This window comes from Typopeltis vanoorti, chromosome 13 (assembly GCF_054136105.1).
Source record: "Typopeltis vanoorti isolate ZY-2024b chromosome 13, IOZ_Tvanoo_1.0, whole genome shotgun sequence".
NCBI classification, from domain to species: Eukaryota; Metazoa; Arthropoda; class Arachnida; order Uropygi; family Thelyphonidae; genus Typopeltis; species Typopeltis vanoorti.
In genome coordinates this window covers 106,279,762-106,302,066 of record NC_143561.1, presented here as the reverse complement: position 1 = coordinate 106,302,066, position 22,305 = coordinate 106,279,762, and the positions used below count along the sequence as shown (strand labels likewise).

Here is a 22,305-nt window from a genome sequence, read left to right as displayed (position 1 = left end):
AATTCAGTCTCCACGGGTAGCAATCAATGATAGCTGGTCCAAGGCTATTGTTAATTATAAACGGATGGTGAAGAGAAGCAGAGAAGTGCAACCATCTTTTTTTTGTGCTAATCCTAACACAGTATATTGTGGGTTCTACAGTCCGTTTTCTTGAGTTTACGAGAAATGAAACACCAGCATCCATGAGAAAATAGCATGCTCATACACCAAATCAAATAGCTCGGAAATCCGTGAAAGAAAGACGCTGAATAAATTCTTTTATTTGGTTATTAGGTACGAGCTAAGAAAAGCTTTCTTCAGGCTGCCTAGGGCTATAGAGGCTCATGCCACTTCCATAGGGCTACTCTGGCCTCTAGATTATATAAATATTTAAATAAGACGAATATATTCCATAGTGCCATCCATTCTGCAAGGAATCTACAGGGAGCTCGTTTCGCCCATACTATATTTTAAAGACAGGAGCGTAGCCTACATCCTACAATCAGGCCTCGCTCAACACGGAGTTGAAAAGCCAAACCACAAGATCCACTGGGAAAAGACAAAACTCCTACACAGATTTTCATATAATTATGAACGCTTATATAAAGAAAGTGCTGAACCCCTACTTCAAATGCCAAATCTAAATCGCAATGATGTTCTTTCCTTCACTAAAGTATGGGAAATTTTCATGCAAAATTATATAAAAATAACTTAATTGTAATTTAATTTTAATTTTATTTAATTAATTTATTTCAATTTAATCTAATTTAAGTTCAGGCCGCAACGCGCCACTACACGCATTTTGGATTCCATTGTACGTACGCGCCCTATCCTTTTTCTCATTCCTGGTATTGTTCTACTGTACCGATGATGTCCTAAGATACCTAAGGCGAAATATTTACGTAATAAAAAACCTACTACTGTGGTTCACGTGTGTTAAATTTAGTTACTTTCATGCTTCACTAATAGCAATAAAAAGCTGCCCATGAATCAAAGTTCGCGCGCGCGCGCACGTGTGTGTGTGTGTACGAGAGAGAAAGAGGAAAATATTTCGCTAGTATGCGAATGGAAACATACCGATAACTATAATGCACTTATATCTTTTAAACGGCATACTACTTACAAAAGAGCGTTAATACTATCTTACATTTGTTCTTCTATGAGTGTATACGTGTGTATTTACGCACACACGTGCGTGTGTGCGTGTGTGAATGCTGGTTACGGACTGTACACCTTTCTCCCAATGAGGATCACTTATAGGACTAAACGTATGCAGTACTTTAAAAAAGTGTCATTTTAGGCATATAATTCATATGATCATCATCATCTTGCCAACAAAGCAGATAAAAATATAATTGATTGCTTATAAACCTATTTACGTTTTTTGTGTATTCAAATATTTTATGCAAGTTTTTTATTTTTTAAAATTTTTATAGCCTTTTAACTTTGTTTTACTTTTTTATATGCAAAGGGTAAACCGGTTCTTTTTCTGGTGCGGGTAAGCTGGATCTATTTCTCCCGGAAACTCGAGTTTTTAATCCGGTTGGCGATGCGATCAATAAATGGAGATTTTCTTTCACCACTAGTGCAGGAAAATACCTAAGGGGGTGCTTCGAAAATGTCTGAGAGCAACAGGAGGGTGTTAAAACAGTTAGCACGCTAAAACCGGCTGCAGTAGGCACAACCATCCGTGATGAGTCCAGAGCGCCAGTTACACCATGGTGAGCACTATTACTGTATGAAAAGAATTCCATTTACTTAGGTTTTCACGGAAGAGCAGCAGCACACAAGCCGAACTTCACAACAATGAATAAGGCGACTCGTCTGGCCTGGTGCAAAAATCGTGTAAACTGGAAAATTGACCATTGGACAACGGTATCCTGGAACGATGTGCCAATGTTCACCTCTTTCCATCTGATGGCAGGGTGTGGGTGTGGAGGCAGCCTGGTGAACGCTTGTTACCACAATGTGTAGTACCCATAGTAAAGTTGGTGTTGGAGGAGTACTGGTATGGGGTTTATTCACCTGGTTTACAGTGGAACCACTTGTCGTTGTCGTGGTTTCATTACGCATGTCGGTCAGTACCTTGATATTCTGGATAATCAAGTGCTATGTACACTGTGGAGTTTTTATGAAATGTACCCATGTTATGAAGACGACATTCTACATGCCACAATGCTGCAGCTGTTAAGGAACTATATGAAGAGATATGTGTTATACGACGGCTGTGGCCCGCGCAGAGTCTGGACCTGAACCCCACTGAACACCTGTGCAACGAATTGGAGCCGAGATTGAGGTCCAGAGTAGCACGTCCTCGATCCCTCGCTGAACTCAGTGCTGCTTCAATAGAGGAATGGAGACAGATTCTGCCAGATGTTTGTCTCACATTCATGGAAAGCCTTCCTGAAAGGTTGTAGAAGGTGATCAAAATCAAAAATGGACATACTCGATATTAGGGTTCGCCTGCTGGTGTTAATTGTAAATTATTAAAGTGCCTGGACAATTATCGGTAGTCAGTGTATGCTGTCATCCTCCCCGATGCACAATACCTTTCATTTTGTTAGTTAACCATTCCTATATCCAAGGTATCGATCAGTTTTTCATTCCTGTCTTGTAAATTTCAAGCATGAATTTCATGAAGTGTTCTATCAAGCTTTTTCAATATCTTGAAAGAACACTGTGAGATCATCTCTTAGTTCAATACTATTATTATAGCATTATGAAATATAACTAGTTTTCAAGACCGTCCTTTAACAAATTTATGATGTTTTTTGAAAATACTTCTATTATCATCAATTTGATTTTGTGTTCTCTGTCTAACTGGATTCTCCATATTCTCCAACCTTTCAGGAAGGCTTTCCATGAATGTGAGGCAGACATCAGGTGGAATCTGTCCCCAAGTTGGTTTCCCCAATTTGAACAGGGATTGTCAGGTATCACAAAGCAATATCATAGAGAAGTCTACAGCTGCCTTTGCTATTAGAAGTAAAGGTAAGTATAGAAGAATGATATTAATTGCAAAAGATGGCATAAATTTTAAAGTAGGCTAAAGACCTAGTAGAAATTCTTGAGGACTGTTGAAATAGTGGATATTAAAGATCCACTACGTCGCTCAAATGAAGATGTATGACTCTTTCTTTTATGGACTATATTTTCACTGTATTTCTTTCTTAAGGATTCGCAGTTGTTTTTAGACTTTTGTCTGTTCCTTCTCACTTCTTTTAGTACACCCAGTGACGTTTCTGATATCTGTATAGCCATATTAACATCAAATTTATTTGAAGTTCCAATGAGCTTGCATTCAGCAAATATCAATTTCGCACACTTTTCTTTCCGCATCTTAGTAAACACTCTTCCCATTTCCCATGAAAATATATCCACAAAAGAAAGAGTCATACAGCTTCATTTGAGCGATGTAGTGGATCTTTAATATCCACTATTTCAACAGTCTTCAAGAATTTCTAGTAGGTCATTAGCCTACTTTAAAATTTTTGCCATCTTTTGCAATTAAAAAGGCAGCTGTAGACTTCTCTATGATATTGCTTTGCGATATCTGCCAATCCATGTCTCACTGTCCTGATCAGTTTCCTAGCTTTTCCATTATACTGTTCGCGCATGAGATGAGTTCTTCACTTTTTATACTTCTTCCACGATATCCGTCCTTGAAGTTCCTGCATAATTCTGTGTTTCATTCGTTCCGCTACTACCCTATTTAGCTTTCTACTTTATAGACACATCATCTGATATATTTCATCCAAAAACTGATTTCTAAGTTTCATTTAATTTCTTTTCAGCTAATGATACGCTTGCAAATTTTTTTTCGCGAATTTGTCCTAGTTTCCTACGTTGTATTTCTGAACATAGTTTTCTTCAATAAACTTGCACGTGTCTGACTCTCCATAAGAAAACCAATCAATGACTTCTATTATTTTCCTACTGGAGATTATAAATTAAATACTGATAGTTACTAACTCATGTGATTTCCCAATCCCAATTCACTGCATTCAATCCAATCCAATCCACTCAATGCAGGTAAAGTCAACCATTATTATTTCCTGCCTCTATACCTGTAAGTTTCAGAATCAGCTCACCTCCGCATTCCCAGCCTAAAGCAATATCACTAAATAAGTAATATTTCTATTGACCTCAGCTTCTCACTAGCGCTCCTAAAGTTATTATTGCTACTTCCTCCTTGTTCCTCCACATGGTGCAATCGAAAGTTTTCTAAAATCCTCAGTGATAACCAAACTCCACCTTTCATTCTTCCTCGTGGTATCTCTTCTGGGTCATGTTCCCACTGATGCAAACCTCAATAAAGGCTGAAGCCAGTCTGAGTAGTGGCCTTTCCCAAAATACATAGCATTATACGCACCCGAAATGATGTGTTCTGTATTATGGGATACTAAGCAATTAATATGAAGTCATTAGTCTATATATACAAGTAGCCTAGTCATGAAATATATCACGCGCAAACTTTGTTTGCTTACACTTGGATAAAACAAGAACATACTTTTTTGACATCTTTGATCTCTCATTCCTATCTTCTCGGAAAAAAAAAAAAAAACATTCATTGTATTCTCATCTTATTAGTATACATCAACGTATGGCAATCACGTCCGATGCCGAAGATATGTGGACCACCTGATTTGAAGACGGTCAGAAGCTGTGTTCATTTATTCCCAGCGCTTCGTGCATTTTTATGCAATAGTAAATTGAGGGTTATTTGATCCTACAGTTTAAAACTAGACTTTGCCTCTTGAAAAGGTCGGCTTCTTTTAATGATCATCTGAAATTCGATCACCATTTTACCACCAGATGGTTTTAGCATGTTATGTTTCTCTAGTTTGAGTATTTCACATGCTTTCTTGACTCTACTGAAAACTAGGATGTGATAATGTTATCTGTGCCGGTGGTTTTTCAAATGGAGTGTGTTTATTTATCTACGCACTCACTTTCTAAATGTATACGGAGAGAAAGTTTACTCTGATTTCTAACATTATAAATAGGTGAGATGCAGTAGAGTATTTCCTCTTTGGAGAAACTTTATGCCTATCTAAATAGAACATGCTTATTAATTTTTAATGATATATTTTGCTTGAAGTTAATTTAACAATTAAAATTTACGATTACACTATTTTACTGCCTTGGATTATAGAGGTAAAGTGTGATGTTTACGGATGATCATACTTTGTATTTATTATATAAACAACTCGTGATGATCTTTAACCACCCTTAATTAACTGGCGTTTCATCTTGACCATCAGTTTGTAGCTATAATCGAGGAAATCTTTGTGTGTGATCGAGCTCATTAGCATTCGGTATAACTGATTTGTGAAAACGCAAAGAAGATCGAAGTACATGCAAAGTTACTTGTTCTATGCTTTATGGAGATTGTCTTCAAACCTATATACAGGAAAAATAAAAAGGCCAACATTTTAACAACGGTAAGCAGCATAAGACAGAACAGACAGCGCAGTCAATTCAGAATTGTAATCAAGTAAAGCCAGGGCCGGCTGGAGGTTTTGCGGAGCCTCGGGAAAAAGTTATTAGTGGAGTCCCAAAATATTTGCAGAAACAAATTTTTTTTATCGAAAAATCATATAATTTTATTAAACATAATTTAAAAACATTAAATACATATAGTTATATACTAAAATATTTCCCATATCAATACATCTTTGAAACATCAAAAATTCTGTTATCAAATTTTCTTAGAAATTTGAAAGTGCTCGGCCCTCTGAGTGCAGGGACTTGGTTCTGAGACCCGAAAAAGTGACGTCTGAGCTGACCCTGAGTAAAATGGATTGAGTGACCCACTTATGAAGCATTCCTTTCTAATTATTATTATTATGGGCAACTTCAAGGAGTCCTTAGACTCGTCGAGGGAGGCCCTAAACATCATATCAAGAACAACTATTCGGCATTCGCACAGTATCTATCATACTTTGCTTTGAATTCATTTACAGTCATGGCACCCACAACAAACTCTGGCAGCTTATTCCACTCATTCACCACTCTCTAACTACACCCTTACTCAGTTTCCATGGATGGCCCTTAGTTCTCCCATCACCAGACTTGTTCTGAAAATTTTCCTCTGAATTAATCTTGTAAAAACCCTTCAGTAATTTGAATGTCTTAATCATATCACTCCTTTTCCACCTATCAACCAATTTCTGTAACCCACAGATCTTCAACCTGTTGTTGTAAGGTTCATTCCATAGACCAGCTATCATGCCTCTGGATCCTTTCTACCTCCTCCCCATTAAGAAACCCAGGAGCCCCCAGATCTGGGCACAGTAGTCAAGATGGGGTCTTATCAATAAAGAGGAACAATAACTTGCTTATCTCTGCTCGTCAAAGTATTCTTCAGTAACCAAGTGATCTGATGAGCTGATTTAGCCACTTTTGCTATGTGTCCCCTAAACTTCAACTCCCTATCTACCAACACACCCAAATCTCTGGCTTCGTCAACCTCCTGGAGTACAGTTCCACCAATGTGATATACTGCTGCTAATTTTTTCACCCCAAAATGCATAACCTTACACTTTGATACATTAAACTGACATCCATTCTCATTAGCCCAGACATTAGCCAATCTATCGAAATCATCTTACAAAATTTTGACATCATGTGCATTCGCTATTGCTCTACCCAACTTGGTATCATCAGCAAATAAATGAACGGTTCCTCTCAGATCCTTTTCCATATCATTAATGAACAAATTAAATAGCAGTGGTTCAAGAACAAAACCCTGCGGCACACCACTAGTAACAGTCCTTCTTTTGGACTCCACTCCTGAAAAACTACTCACTGATATCTCTCCATCAACCACCCTCCTGTCAATCTCACCAACCCTATATCCATCCCCCATGTGCTGCAGTTTACTGATTAGAATTCCATATGGTATCCTGTCGAAGGCCTTAGCAAAGTCCAGCAGTATCACTGTAAAACCATTACCCTTATCCAGTTAAGCTGTCACTGTATTATAAAACGTGAGTAAGTTACTGTGGCATGATCCATCCTTCATGATCTACCCTTAATGTATCAGGAACTGAGCATGTTTACTCTTGAGAATACCTTTGGATACTAACTGCTTGGGGAAAAACTGACATGTATTTGTAACTTTAAATGAGCACAATGTGAAAAGTATGTCTGGAGAATATAGATTCCTTTTCAAAATGTGACAGTAGTTGTTGCGTTCTTTTCTTTATGTCAAACTCTTTAAATAGATTTTGGTGTTTTATTTAATTCAGCTTTGCAATGGGAAAAATATTATTATTATTGCTGCATGCCCCTTGGGAATCTCAAGACTCTCTGCCTTTGGCTGTAATGCTAGCCTCCCTCAGAAATGGAATTTTTTGTTGGTTAAATGTGTGTATGTTCTCTGCTTAGTTTGCCTGTTTCATGGAAGAGAAAAAATCCAAGTTTCTGGGAGGGGGGGGGAATACTTTATAAAGATTCTTCGCATTCTAGACAGGAAACTCGTCTTTCCAACCAATGAGCGCTGATAGATAGAGACTAGATGGTAAAGTAATAGCAGGTTTGCTAATTAATATAGTTATTTCCCTACCTATTTCAGGATATACAACCAATCTACACAAACAGTGTAGATTGGTTGTGTATCCTGAAACAGCAAACAAAGACAAATTTTGCTGTTGTGGATACACATACAGCAAAATTTGTCTGCTAGGAATTAGAATACTGAACATTCTACCAAGAATGAACTCGCAGTTATTATGGCTAAGTGTATAATCCTAGTATGTTATATCTGCCAGTCTCATGGAAATAATGCTGGTTTGGCTTTTGAAAAGATTAAGGTATGCTTAGCCACATTTGAAGGTGGATCAAAAGATTTACAAACTGGAGTTTGTAGAATTCATTTTAGTATCTCTGTACTTATCAGACTTCAGAATTTTCTAGCTTGCATACTATCATGTTAGCATGTTTAGGAAACTTTTCTAAGAAGGAAATTACAAACTGATTGAACTAAATAACCTGAAGAAGAATAATGCATACATATCTTGATGATGGTTGTGAAATTAGTGGTGTCACAATATATTGTGGATCTTATCTTTGAACTAAGCAGCATTAATGATTATAGTATATCTCATTCAATATATGTTTTAAACTGTAACTATATTAATGGTTCTGCACCAACAAAAATTTACAAGTATAGAATGATCTGTACTTGTAATAGAGAATTGCAAAAAAAAAAAAAAAAGTGATTTTGCATTTCATGTATGGCTACTTTATTATCATATTTCTGTATGTTGGGGGATTATGTTCATGAGTTTGCCATCCTCATGCTGCATGACCCTGCAAGTCATCAAAGACCTTAATTCAAACATAAATAACATGAATTACCACTTATAGTAATCCAAGCTTGACCTGTTATATCTAAAAAAAAAACTACAACTAAACAAACTATACTTCACACAATTCCTTCTACACGAGGGCAGTACATGTATTTTTTAAGATCTAATATACTGTGGCTGAAAATGCTAAATCTAGAATCTTCTTTATTTAATATACTCTTGCCTAAAAATTTCCTCACACTTCCATACTCAAACCATTGGTTTGGCTGTGCTTTGTCAATGTGTTTGCTGTTTGTCCACACAAAGATCCAAAAATCCACTCTTCACAATAGAAAAAAAAGAATCAGATAACTGTCTATTCTTCTTAGATGTATCTAGTTGCCTTTCAAATGGTTCATAATCCTTTTCAATGTATAAAAGGCAACAGCATGCTAGAAGATATTTACACAATCAATCAGCCTTTCAGCCCAGTAATATGGTATCCAAAACCTCTAACACAGAATGAGGAATATCTATTCTAATAATACTGCTCATCCCATTGAACTCACCTAACTTTACTACACATTTTAACTCTCAAAAAATAAATAAAACAATTAAATGCTACCCCAGTCTACCCTCTCCCTTAATGGATAAGGCCACAGCAAAACTGTTACTATCTCACATATTCAGGGTATATCTGGAAAGATGTCCAGAGTGCTTAGTACCACATTAAAACCATGTATCAGACCAGCAACCGTTATCTGTTCACCTATGGACAAACTCAATTACTTATCACATCCAAGACGAAATGAAGTACTTTCTACTGGTGACCTAACTTACTAGACAGGATGACCTGTCGATCTCCACGTTGGAGAAAATAATCTGATCTACTCTTGCTAAAAATTTCTTCACACAGCCCCACTCAGACTAGTCATGTGGCTGTGTGTGAGAGAGAGTTTGTTTTTGGAAACAGAAGCAGCTATGAAATATTCCTCAACCCTACAACAAGTACGCCTTTATTGATTTGTCAAAAATCTGAGAGACAGTCATTTTAAGATTCAATTAATACTTGTCAGCAGTTCTTGATAGCTTCTGTAGCTCAGTTGGTTTCAATGAAGTGCTTTGGTTGGAAAGACCAGGATTCAAATTCCATCTATAATGTGAAGAACCTTTATCAGGACTTTTCAATCAAAGATAAGATTAGCCATTTTCATATGGTGGTGGAGGATTTTTTTTTCTCGAGAAACTCCAGTTGAAAACTGGAGTTTCTCGAAACAGTTCAACTGGTCCCATGACTACATATATCTACAAACCTAGACTGCTATTGGACAGGGAAGGTAATGAGAAACCACCTTCTTGTATAATAATTCTCTAGTAAAGTAGCATTGCTATTTCACCAACTGCTAAGTTGAGAGAAAACACATGACTGCTCTTGATCAAATAATAGATGGTTATAAATTGGGATTCTAGTTTCTTGTGTTGTGGTTTATTTACAGTATTAAACTTCCCACTCTTAATTAACAGTTGCTGTTTGCATACTGTAACAAACTCTTGGTGCCATGAAGATGTTAGATATAAAAACAGTGAAATATTAGTATCTAATAATTCAGTAAATGTCTTATTTTCTTTAATTTTTGTGGATAATTGACAATACAAAGATGAACACTGAAGCTTTTCTTTGTATTTCATTTGTCATCTGTATTATCAGGTGTGGAATTTACAATTAAGACAGGGTACATGTGGAATTATCGGGCTGGTAAGTATGACAAGCTTAGGAGTTTGATTGGTTCAGTGCCATGGCATGTACAACTGCAAGGGCTAGAAGTTGATAGTGCATGGGAGGCAGTTAAGAAGTGTTTGCATGAAGATGGCTGACTGTATACCTAGAGTCCGAATAATAAATCAAGTAGGGGTTAAATGGATGAATAACACCATTAAGCTTGAGCTGCAAAAAAAAAACAACTATGGAGGGAATTTAAGGAGAAAGGTGACCAGCAGGCACATGAACGGTATAAAGCGCAGGCCAGAAGGGTAATGAGTGTGGTAAGAAAAGCAAAAGAGGATTACGAAAGAACATTGGCCATGCAGGCTAAAGAGAATCCTAAACAGTTTTTTCGATATGTTGCAAGTAAAAGAAAAAATGTATATGGCAGAATGATTTTAAAGAATGCCGATGGTAGGGAGGTAACTGAATCAGTTGATATACTTGAGTTACTGAGTGAGCACTTTGCAAGAATATATCATCCAGGTGGTGACATTGCAGAAATGAATGAACCAATAGATTATACGGGAATTGTGGTGAATGAAGTGGAGGTGAGTAGTCTATTGCATAACCTCAATGTCAATACATCACCAGCTCATGTTGTACGTGAAGCGGCTAAAGAATTGTCAGTACCCTTGACCATTTTGTTTAATTTGAGTCTTGGGTCTGGGTTAGTCCTGAGGGGGTGGAAAGAGGGAGAAAATAGTTCCACTGCATAAAGGAGGTTCTAAGACTGCTGTTGTAAATTACCGACCGATTAGCATATCAGGAATCGTTGTCAAGGTCTAATTTCTTGGAGAAATTAGTCAAGAAAAGAATACAGGATTGGATAGATGAAAATGGGATATTGTATGGGGGACAATATGGTTTTGTGAAGGGTAGATCATGCCTCAGTATGCTCACGTTTTATAACACGGTGACGGCTGAGCTGGATAAGGGTCATGGGTTTACATTGCTTCTACTGGACTTTGCCAAAGCCTTTGACAGGATACCACATGGAACTCTAATCAGTAAACTGGAGCAGATGGGGATGGATATAGGGTTGGTGAGATGGATAGGAGGGTTGGTGTTGATGGTGAGATATCAGAGAGTGGTTTATTCAGGAGTTGAGTCCAAAAGACGGCTTGTGACTAGTGGTGTGCCACAGGGCTCTGTTCTTGGATCACTACTTTTCAATTTGTTCATCAATGATATAGGAAAGGATCTGAGAGGACGTGTTCACTTGTTTGCTGATGATGCAAAGTTGGGTAGTGCAATTGTGAGTGCACAGGATGTCAAAATTTTACAGGATGATTTGGATAGTTTGGAGGACTGGGCCAGGGAAAATGGATGTCAATTCAATGTGGCAAAGTGTAAGGTTATGCATTTTGGGGTAAAAAGAATAGCAACAGTATATCATATTGGTGGAACTGTACTCCAGGAGATGGATGATGCCAGGGATTTGAGAGTGTTGGTGGATAGGGAATTGAAGTTTAGGGGACACATTGCAAAAGTGGCTAAATCAGCTCATCAAATCACTTGGCTTCTGAAAAATACTTTAGCAGAGACAAACAAGTTATTGTTCCTCTGTATCGAGCCTTGATAAGACCTCATTATACTACTGTGCTCAAATATGGGCGCCAGGGTTTCTTCTTGATGTGGAGGAGGTGGAGAGGATCCAGAGACGAGTGACCAAGATGATAGCAGGTCTGTGGAATGAACCTTATGAGAACAGGTTGAAGATTTGTGGGTTTCAAAAATTGGTCGATAGGTGGAAAAGGGGTGATATGATTGAGACATTCAAATTACTGAAGGGTTTCTATAAGATTAATCCAGATGATATTTTTGAGAATAGGACTGCTGGTGGGAGGACTAGGGGCCATACATGGAAGCTGGGTAAGAATGTGGTTAGCAGGGGCGTTAGAGCTAGGTTTTTACTTGGAGAGTGGTGAATGAGTGGAATAAGCTGCCAGAGTCTGTTCTGGGTGCTACGTCCGTGAATGAGTTCAAGGCGAGGTATGATAGATACTGTGTGAATGTCGAATAGTTGTTCTTGACATGATGTTAGGGCCTCTTTCGATGAGTCTGTCGACTCCTTGGAGTTGCCCGAAATAATAATAATAATTACAATTGAAATACAAATAACTGTCTTGATCTCTTTTTTTTTTTTTTTTTGTTATCTATCTTTGAAGCTTAATTTTCTTCAGACATTCAAACAGTAAGGCGATCAGGACTTCCTCATTTACAACTAAAAATAATCATCTCTTCTCCAACTTCATTGATCAAGCTGGAAGGGATGTTGAGATATTTGCTGCTGGTAATGGGCTAAGACAAATCTTTTTACCCACTGGTATATAAAAAATATTTCTCCTTATCCTACTTATGAGCATTTGTAGCTCAATCAGTTTACATGAAACCCTTTGGTCGGAAAGACCTGGATTTGATTCCTGTTCATGACATGAAGAACCTTTATCTGTTGTCTTTTGGACTCCTGGAATAAGGATTAAGCAACCTATTCCATACGATTTCAATTACAAACACCTACATGGTTAAGTGTGGGTCTATGTGTGGGCGTAAATCAGTCATCCTACTTATGTTGTTTTATTTAACCAGTTCATGGCATCAATTCTAACTTAAATGACATACATCATCCATCACCTTCAGACTTCCAAACTTGATGTTCTATTTCTAACTAAACCTTAAATCTATATCACAATCACAGCCCATCTTCCCTGTCCAAATTATGCCTGTTATGATTCCTTCTTCCATAAGGGAGGTGCTTATTCTATTCCATGCCAGAGTATTTCTAATTTAAAATTTACCTTTTTTTTGACATTCTATGTCTTAAGATGTCATTGCCACATTTTGCATAATTCAGTTGCTGCCTTTACCATTTCCCATTTCAAAAAATCATTCAATCTTTTTTTATTTCTTATCTTTGATGCTTGGTTTCATTCATACCAAATTCTGAAACAGTGAAGTCATCTTTCTTTGATGACTTTAATGTCCACAACTCTAACTGGCTCCCTTTCTCTAGTTTCACAGACCAAGCAGGAAAGCAGAGATTTTTGCTATAATCAATTACCCAAAATACCTCATTCATCTCCCTAACAGAATTGCAGATAATCCTCTTCATTCACCCATCATTGGATTTCTTCCTAACCACTTCTCTTTTTATTTACACTGTTCCTCTTGGTAATTCAGGTGACAATCTCATCCCAGCTTCATCTCTGGTTGGACGTCCATCCCTCAGCCATTCACAATCTCATATATTGTACTTTGGCAGTACAATAGTGCCAAGGGGGAGGACTTATGTGACCTTTTTCTTATGTGATGTTTGGCAAAGTGAAATCTTCCTCACGAACAATGTCATCTACTGCCCACCAGTGTGAATTATGTGTTTCCATAGCTGATTTACCTGTAGGTGGGATGAAAAAAACCTAAGTTTCCAGAAGTGGGGAACTCCTCTACCTCCATATGAGATTGGCTAACTCACCTTCAGTTGAAAGCCCATGTAAAGATTCCTCTTATAATGACAAGAATCGAATTCTGCTCATTTCTATTTGAAGGACACAACCTCCTGTTACCCTTCCAATTGCATTATGGAGGTGCTCTTTTCCCAGGTAAGGCTGTTAAGACATCCAGATATTCTACTACTGTTTATTGTTCGTTCTTACATATCTTTTTGTGTCATTCTATTAAATATTTAGTTTTATTCCTAAATATTAATATTTTATCTTATCTTGTTCAGTTACTTTCCATTTTATTTCTTATTTACATTCTTATGAGTTTTCTAGCAACAGTCATAATTTTAGTGATTTTTCTATTGATATATTCATATTTTTCTTTTGTGACATTGAAGGTATGTAGTAATTATTATTATTATTATTAAGAGAGACCTCCAGGGAGTCAGAAACTCATCAAGGGAGACCAGATACTACACACACCAGCGATCATACTTATTCTTGAATTCACACTGTTTGCACTCACAACATCCAATGGCAATCCATTCCGATCATGCACCACCATCTGAGAGAAAAATCTAGCCCTCACACCCTTCTTGGTGGCCTTCATTCTCAGCTTCCAAGGATGTCCTTTCCCCACCCTCCATAAATTGAAAAATTCCATCAATTGAAATCCTGTATGACCCTTTCAGAAGTTTGTAAGTCTCAATCTGTCTTCATAATCAGTATTCCACAATCCTGATATCATTTTTAACATTCTCCTTTGTACTCTTTCCAATATATCAGAATAACAACGGAAACCAGGAGACTGGATCTGCGCACAATAGTCCAAGTGAGGTCTTATCAAAGCCTTGTACAGAGGCAAAATAACATCCTTATCTTTACATGTGAACATTTGGTTCAGCATTGCAATTATCTTTTGAGTTGCATTTGCAATCTTTATTACATAGCCCCTGAAATTCAACTTCCTATCTACTAACACTCCAAGATCCGTAGCCTCATCAGTTTCTTCAAGCATAATCCCACCAATATAATACGACATTGGATATCTAATCATTCCAAAGTGAATGACTTTACATTTACTGACATTGAACTTACACCCATTTTCCCATGCCCACAATTCCAGCCTATTCAAATCATTCTGCAAAGACTTCATAACAGCAGCATTCCTGATTACCTTACCTATCTTTGCATCATCAGCAAATAACTGTATATCACTTGTCAAATCCTTCCCAATATCATTAATGTACAGATTAAATAACAGTGGACCAAGCACTGATCCTTGTGGTACACCACTTGTTATTTTTATTTTATTTTATTTTTATTTTTATTAATATTTGTACTGGTTATGGGCAGTACTACCTTTACATCACGTCTAGACATCTCGTCCAGACTTGATATAGGGCTAAGCCTTTACAAGTGTTTTACCCAATGCCTGTTCTAGTTATCATTGTAGTCATTCTCTGGTGGCAACACCATGCCACCAGTGCCCTGTAGGGCCCTCAATGAAGAACGTTTATATCCTTCTGCATAAGCTCAAGCTGTTTTAAGTTTTATAGCAATCTGCACTTCATACGCCATGTAAAGAGATTGTGGCACTGGTAAACCTCGGAGTTGTCCTGTGCCCCAACTGTATCTTACTAACTAGATCTTGGTTATTCTTATAATGGTTTACCTTATTATTATGGTTATAGGCTAGTGGGCGCCTTGTTCCCGCCACCTGGGCATTAACTACCGGAACATCATCTCTTTTAATCACAAAGTCTTGCTTACGCATACCCACAGAGGTCCTATAATGTGGTTCCACCACGGTCTCCCAACCTTTGTTCTTAAAGCAGTTGATCACCCATCTAAGTGATGGAACCCCGAGCCCGCCGTCCTTCACCCTCGCCTGGAAATATGCAGTAGAGGTGTCAGGCAGCAGTTGGAGCCATGATCTCACAGCTGAACGGATAGCCCTGTCCATTTGGGATGGTACCGAGATATATGTCCTACCAAGCACCAACTTGTGGTAAAAGCAAGGTAGGAGATAGTGGGGAAGGAGAAACAGTCTTTGCTGGGGCTTGAGAGGAGCTTTCCTCAAAGAAGCGATCCCAGCTTCTAGGGATCACTTCTTTGAACGTGAGGTGAACTTTGAAAGGGGTGAACGTGATACCAAGGTATCTCCACTTTTCCAGGCTGGTCAAAGCATGCAACAACCTCCTGTGTAGGGAAAACTCTATAATCTCGGTACCATCCGAGACTATGTAAAACTCTATAGTCTCGACTTTAAGCTTCTTGTCACGACCAGAGGGGACAAGAGCTAAAGAGCAGGACTTCTCTACATTAATAGAAAGGCCTCTAATAGAGAAAAAGTCAACTGCCCAGACATCCTTAAACCTCCTCGTAGACTCAGATCCTCCATATACCACTGTTTGTTATCTGTCAGTCAGCTATCCTCTTATCCATGCTAATATTGTATAACCCAAACCCATTTTCTCCAATTTATGCAGCAGTCTCTCATGCTGTATTCTGTCAAAAGCCTTAGCAAAATCCAAAAGTATCACGGTGTATCCGTTCCCCCTTGTCTAGTTCAGTGGTAACATTGTTATAGAATGTGAGCGAGTTGCTAAAACATGACCTTTCCTTGTTGAATTGGATTTTAATGGTATTGATGCAAACACAGATTGATAAGAAAATAACTATTTATTAACTTAAAAGCTAATATTTTGCTGGTATTATATCCAGCATCTTCAGAGCAGACAAACAAAGTTTGTTACAATAGCGAGACAACCACAGTCCGCTGTAACAGTGGGACTAGTATAATTAATTGTAGCATGCAACACAACTAAAGTCCTAATTAGGCACCATCTAAGTTAAAAAAAAAAAAAAAAAAACTGTAGTCCAAAGTTTTGAAAAATACTAGTCCAAAGTTTTGAAAAAAAAAAAAAAAAGAAAAAATTAATTTGGTCTTAGGATGACTGTCTTCCAAATCTTTGGTAGATTTATATAAAGCCATACTTGTTGAGGTTTGGAGTATGTTTTAAGGCTTCTGTTGATTCCAGGAACAACTCTCTGACTTGTAGAAGCTTCTCTGCGGTAATTTTGCTTTTTTCCATTTGATCCTGTGTGCAGGGGTATCCAAAGCATGGTCTGCCAGACCCGACTTGCCACAGCGAAAGTGCCGGATATATTTTTTGTGTTCACTGAGGCAGATGTCCACAGTTCTTCCTGCCTGTGTATCATAAGCTCGATGACATGAACAGGGCACTTCATAGACTCCTGGATGTGATCAAGGAGTGAATCTATCCCTTAGGTGACGGTTGAGAGTTGCCAATTTCACATAAGGTTTAAATACGGTGTGTGGTTAACAATATGATATTTAAGGTTTAAATACCATATTTAAATTTGTTTGTGTAAATATCTCCCTCTGTGTGTGGGCTTTCTATAAACTGAGAATGATAGGAACCTTCTGGAAGATGTGTGATCAGTGTGTCCATGAAGGGCAGGCGGTCATTGGCTTCTAGTTTCATTGTAAAGTGGATTTTAGGGTGCTGGCTATTTAGATGCACTAAAAATGTATTCGATGTGTCTGGGCCATGTGGCCAAATAGCAAACACATCATCAACATAGTGTAGCCAGGGACTAGGTTTCTATGATGTGTTTGCTATTTGGCCACATGGCGCAGACACATTGAATACATTTTTAGTGCATCTAAATAGCCAGCACCCTAAAAATCCACTGTACAATGAAACTAGAACCCAATGACTGCCTGCCCTTCCTGGACACACTGATCACACGTCTTCCAGAAGGTTCTTTATCATTCTTGGTTTATAGAAAGCCCACACATACAGGGAGATATTTACACAAACAATCACACCATCACCCTTCTCAACAATATGGCATCTTAAAAACACTAACCCATAGAGCTAGAGCAATTTGTTCCAATGGCATTGCTCTTACTGATGAACTTTCTCACCTGCGTCACACCTTCCTGACCAATGTCTATAACCCCTATAAGATAAGTAAAATACTAAATGCTACCCCAAAATCCTCCCACTATCTATCACAGAAGACTACAACAAAACTATCACCATCCCATACATTAAAGGTACATCTGAAAAGATATCTAGGGTGCTTAACAAACTCCAACTACGCACTGTATTTATGTATAATTGGAAACTCTCCTTAATCACATCCAGGAGTCTATGAAGTGCCCTGTTCATGTCATCGAGCTTACGACAGACAAACAGGAAGAACTGTGGACATCTGCCTCATTGAACACAAAAAATATATCTTCACTTTTGCTGTGGCAAGTTGGGTCTGCAGACCATGCTTTGGATGCCCCTGCACATAGGATCAATTGGAAAAAAAGCAAAAGTACTACACAGAAGCTTTTACAAGTCAGAGAGGTTGTTCCTGGAATCAACAGAAGCCTCAAAACATACTCCAAACCTCAACAAGGCTGTATAAATCTACCAAAGATTTGGGAGTCATCCTAAGACCAAATTGATTTTTTTTTTTCAAAACTTTGGACTACTATTTTTCAAAACTTTCAAAGACTACTATTTGGACTAGTATGTTTCAAAACTTCAGACTACAGTTTTTTTTTTTTTTTTACTTAGATGGCGCCTAATTAGGACTTTAGTCTTGTGTTTGCACGCTACAATTACTTATACTAGTCCCACTGTTACACTGGATTGTGGTTGTCTCATTATTGTAACAAACTTTGTTTATGTGCTCTGAAGATGCTGGATATAATACCAGCGAAATATTAGCTTTTAAGTTAATAAATAGTTATTTTCTTATCAATCTGTGTTCGCATCAATACTGTTAAAATCCAATTCAACATGTGTGACGAACACATAAGCCTTTCTACATGACCTTCCCTTAGTAAACCATGTTGCTCATTGCAAAGTAGAGATTCACTGTCAACACATTTTTGAATGCAGGCTCTAACCAATTTTTTCAAAATCTTCACCACCACTCCTGAGATACTAATTGGTCGATAGTTGGATACATTGGTCTTTGCACCACCCTGTGCAATGGAATTACCATACATTCCTTCCATTCCATTCCTGCAGAATCTTCCCTGTTCTGAGACTCATATTAAACTTCCTGGTCAAAGGAATGGCCAGTTCAACTGAACACTCTTTTAGCACACATGCTGATATTCCATCAGCACCTATTCATCATCATCACGAACCATAGGCTCACTGCCCATTGATGTCTGATGCCTCTTTCACTATCTTCTTCCACCTTTCTTCGTCCAGTGCACAGTGTCACAGTTTTTGTATACCCATTCCACACCAGTCTTTTATATCGTCTGTCTATTCTCTGTATGGTCTACCTCTTCTGTTTAAACCATCCAAAATATCAAACATAAATGTCTTTATCTTCCGGTCCTCACTCATTCTACAGATGTTCCAAATAATTGCAGCTTCCATTTTATAATCTTCTGCATTAGATTGTTTTGGTTGTATCTTCTGATATAACTCTTCATAGGTGATTTTCTGTACCCATCCTATTCTTAGAATCTTCCTGTAACAAGTTCTTTCAAATGCCAAAATTCTTTTTCTTGATTCCTTATTTATTACCCACGTTTCAGATCCGTACAGTACACTGCTGAAGATGCATGTTTCCAGTACTCTTAGTTTTGCTTGCAGACTGATCACTTTACTTTTCCAGATGTTATCCATGTCCTTTAGATTTGTTCTTCCCTTTGCAATCCTGATCTTTATTTCTTTTTTACAGTCCAAGTCATATGTCAGTTTACTTCCCAAATATGTGAATTGTTCTACATTTTCTATATCGGTTCCATCCACTCGTATCTTTTGTGTCATGTTCTTCTCACCAAATACCATTGTCTTTGTTTTTTCCAAGTTCATAACTAGTCCAAATCTCTTCCCTTCCTCATTTAATAGTTTCAGTGTTTTTTGTAGTTCTCTTACGTCTTCTTCAATAATAACAATGTCATCTGCAAATCTCAGATTGTTAATGAGAATTAACAATCTGAGATTTGCAGATTGTTAATGAGATCTGCATTAAACCGAGCACAGTACCTATTGCTGAATTCTTATTCAGTTTGTGCAACAGCTCTACTACTTCGACCTCCCACAGCTGCGTTTCTTCATTTAGTGAAGAGGTAATAGTGAGCTCAATGTTGTGTTCAACAGGTTGATAGCTTTTAAAGAACTGGGCACTCATTAACTGAACAAATCTTTGTAACTCTTCATTTCTGCTAGTAACATTATATCGGCAACATTCAGCTATTCTTAAGTTTTTATTTAATTTGTATTCCATGCTTTTCCATTTTGCGTACTTTTATTATTTAATCCATTACTAAGTTTATTATTATTATTATTTCCCAAGACCTCATGCAGTCAAAGACTCATCTGGGAGGTCCTTTTATCACACACACATCTCATCATACCGTGTCTTAAACACACTCAAACTCCTTGCAGACACCACACTCTCAGGCAAGGCATTCCAATCATTCACTGCACAAAAAAAACCTGCCTCTCACTCCCCTACTCACACCCACTTTATACAGTTTCCAGGGATGACCTCTGGTTCTCCCCTCATCTCCCACTATTCTCTGTAGAACTCCACCATTGATCTTATAACAACCCCTTACCAACTTGTAGGTCTCTATCATATCTCCCCTCTTCCTTCTCTCCACCAGACTCTGCAAATTACAACTTCTCAATCTTTCCTCATACTCAACATTCCAGAGGTCAGAAACTATCTCAGTTGCCTTTAGACCCTTTCCAACATCTCTTCATCCTTCTGAAAACCCGGTGACCAAATCTGTGCACAATAGTCCATGTGTGGCCTAATCAAAGCCTTTTATACAATGGAACAAGAATCTCCCTACTTCTACACATCAGTGTCCTCTGCATCATTCCCAGAAGTCTTTGTGTTGTCTTCACAATTTTGGCGATGTGTCCCCTAAATTTTAGATCCTTATCCACTATCACCCCCAGATCTCTTATTTTCTCTACCTCCAACAATATATTCTCACCAAGCATAAATTCTGTATCCCATCTTTGTTTTCCAAATTTTAAAACCTTACATTTTGCAACATTGAACTCACTTCCCCATTTGCTTGCCCAATCACTCAATTTATTCGAGTCTTCTTGCAAGGCTACAAGATCTTCACTACTCTTTATGGTTCATCCCAACTTTGCATCATCTGCAAACAACTGAATATCTCCATCCAAATCTTTGCCAATATCATTAATATACAAGTTAAATAGTAATGGCCCTAAAACAGATCGCTGAGGCACTCCACTAGTGCCTTTCCTTTTCCTGGACAAGGAAAGTCACTAGTTTCCTCTGTCCAAGGAAGCAGTCACTTTATTGTAAATAAGTAAGTAGATTACTAAAACATGACCTCCCTTTAGCAAATCCATGCTGTCCATCGAAGAATATACCATTGTCAACCGAACTCTGGATCCTAGTTCTTACTAGCTTCTCCAACAACTTAACCACAACACCTGACATAGAGATAGGCCTATAGTTTGATGCTTGAGTCTTGCCCTCCTTCCACTCCTTAGGAACTTGACCAAGTGCAAGACTCATATTAAAAAAAATATGTCAAGGCAGGTGTCAACTCCCTGGCACATTCCTTCAGAATACGTGGTGATATATTATCAAGTCCCACAGCCTTATTAACATCTAGTTTACTCAATTCCCCATACATCTCTTGCTCACTTACAGTCACTCTCTCCTCCCCATCATCAACTGCTCTCAATCTCTCCATGAAGTCACATTCACAAGATTGAAAGACCTTTATGAACTGCTTATTAAGTATCTCCACCACACATTCTACAACAGCTGGCTTTATACCATTTCCTCCAATCAGTGTCATCCTTCCATAATCATTCTTTCTTTTGCTGGCTACATATCGAAAGAACTCCCTAGGATTCTTTTTGGCTTCATTAACTAACTGCTGTTCATACCTCTCTTTAGCTACTCACCAACCAAGTCACCCTCCTTGCCTGGTCTTTGTAGACCTCATGAAATTGGTTACTTCCACTTCTCTTATGCTGCCTCCACAATGCCCTTTTTCTCTATATCGCATGCATACATTTAGACATTGCATCTACTAAATGGTTTTTGAAAATCCCCCAAACTGCATTGATCTCTTTTCCAGCTAACTCCTCATTCCATGTTACACCCACAAGCTGTCCCCTGAGGCCTTCATAATCACCCCCTCCCCCTTGTAGTTCCACATATACCCTTTTTTCACAGGGGTCTTTGCACTGCTGGCAACCACTCAGGTAATCACCTCATGGTCACTTTCACCAATTGGTGGATGATTTGACACCTCATTTCTAATTACATCCTCTGATGAGATGACCAAATCCAAGACCCTTAATCCTTGTGTGCCCTCTGTTACATACTGTCTGAGGTAGTTATCTCTCAAAAACTCAAGAAACATTTCTTTACTTCCAGTTGCTATCTCTTCATTCCAGTCTATATTGCCATAATTAAAATCACCCATAATGATCACCCTTTTCTTATTTGACTATACATTTCACTATCACCACCATCCACATTACCAGGTCTATAACAACATCCCACCAAGTATTTGATTCTATTCACCTCTATCTCACACCATACTGCCTCAAAACCACTGATCCTATTTCCCTCTTGCATCTCTACCTTATATGGACATAACTCTTTCTCTATTATTATCAATAGCACTCCCCCCCTCCCTTTTTACCCCTTCTATCCTCACGAAACATATCATACCCTTCCATCTCTATTCCTGTCAGGATGTCGTCATCATCTAACCATGTCTCACTTATTCTGACAATCTTTGGGTGAACAGACGCAATTA

General features: G+C 38.0%; 1 protein-coding gene across 2 annotated transcripts in view; it reads left to right on the top strand.

Annotated features, from left to right (window-relative positions):
• The first annotated feature begins 4,837 nt into the window (after positions 1–4,837).
• Positions 4,838–22,305, top strand: part of Hmt-1 (ABC transporter ATP-binding protein/permease Hmt-1) — a 318,374-nt gene continuing 300,906 nt past the window's right edge. Inside the window, exon 1 of one of the 2 annotated variants that reach the window (XM_090402438.1) lies at positions 4,838–4,985. The gene's annotated coding sequence lies outside the window, so the exon portion shown is untranslated. Of the gene's footprint in view, positions 4,986–5,310; positions 5,424–22,305 lie in introns of those variants that run through there. The other variant, XM_090402439.1, reaches the window with a different exon arrangement.